This window comes from Humulus lupulus, chromosome 2, assembly GCF_963169125.1.
Source record: "Humulus lupulus chromosome 2, drHumLupu1.1, whole genome shotgun sequence".
In the NCBI taxonomy this organism is placed as follows: Eukaryota; Viridiplantae; Streptophyta; class Magnoliopsida; order Rosales; family Cannabaceae; genus Humulus; species Humulus lupulus.
Window position 1 is genome coordinate 277,077,522 of NC_084794.1, and position 1,489 is coordinate 277,079,010.

Here is a 1,489-nt window from a genome sequence, read left to right on the forward strand (position 1 = left end):
TGTTGTAGTGTACTCCTGCTAAACTTCCATAACTCTTCCTACTTAGCGCATCGGCAACTACATTTGCCTTTCCCGGGTGGTATAGGATTTTGCAGTCATAATCCTTTACTAACTCTAACCACCTGCGCTGCCTCATGTTGAGCTCCTTCTGAGTAAGGAAGTACTTTAAACTTTTGTGGTCCGTATAAATCTCGCACCGTTCTCCATAAAAATAATGGCACCAGATTTTCAACGCAAAAACCACCGCTGCCAAATCCATATCATGCGTTGGATAGCGTTGCTCGTACTCCTTTAGCTGCCTTGAGGCGTAGGCTATCACCTTGTCATTTTGCATCAGTACGCAACCCAACCCTTGCTTCGACGCATCACAGTAGACTATAAACTTATCATTGGATGTCGGTACACAGAGTACTAGTGCTGAGCACAGCTTATCCTTAAGCAACTGGAAGCTTTCTTCACATCTATCATTCCAGTTGAATCTTTGTTGTTTCCGGGTCAGGTTGGTGAGTGGAGTGGCTATCTTAGAAAAGCCCTCTACGAACCTCCTATAATAACCCACTAATCCCAGAAAGCTCCTTACTTCGGATGCGTTCTTCAGTCTTGGCCAATCCTTCACGGCCTCTTCCTTTGATGGGTCTACTGCAACTTCGTCCTTGGATATAATGTGCCCGAGGTGCGCCACTTGCGAAATCCAAAACTCGCATTTCTTGAACTTGGCGTAAAGTTGATGCTCCCTTAGTCGTGACAAAATCAACCTCAAATGTTCCTTGTGCTCGACTTCATCCTTGGAGTATACTAAGATGTCGTCGATGAATACTACGATGAATTTATCTAAGTAGTCCTTGAAGACCCTATTCATCAAGTCTTTAAACACGGCTGGTGCGTTGATATGACCAAAAGACATAACCAAGAACTCGTAATGCCCATAATGAGTTCCAAAAGCTGTCTTAGGAATATCTTCTCCCCTCACCTTGAGCTGATGATACCCGGACCGTAAATTAATCTTTGAAAATATGGTTGCACCTCGGAGTTGATCAAACAAGTCGTCAATCCGGGGTAGTGGGTACTTATTCTTAATCGTTACCTTATTCACCTCGCGATAGTATATACACATCCGCATACTTTCATCCTTTTTCTTCACAAATAGAATCGGTGCTCCCCAAGAAGAATGGCTTGGCCTAATAAAACCCAAGTCTAGGAGTTCTTGCAGCTGCGTCTTTAACTCCTTGAGTTCCGTAGGTGCCATTTGGTAAGGTGCCTTGGAGAAAGGCTCGGTTCCCGGTACTAATTCTATTGTGAAGTTGATTTCCTGGGTCGGCGGCAACCTTGGTAAGTCATCGGGAAATACTTCTGGGAATTCTCGTACAATGCGGACGTCTCCAACCTTAAGTGGTGTTTCCTTTACCACATGCGTGATGCTGGCTAAGAATGCTTGACACCCTTTTTCTATAATTCTTTGGGCTTTGAGAGATGATATTAGCGGTGTACG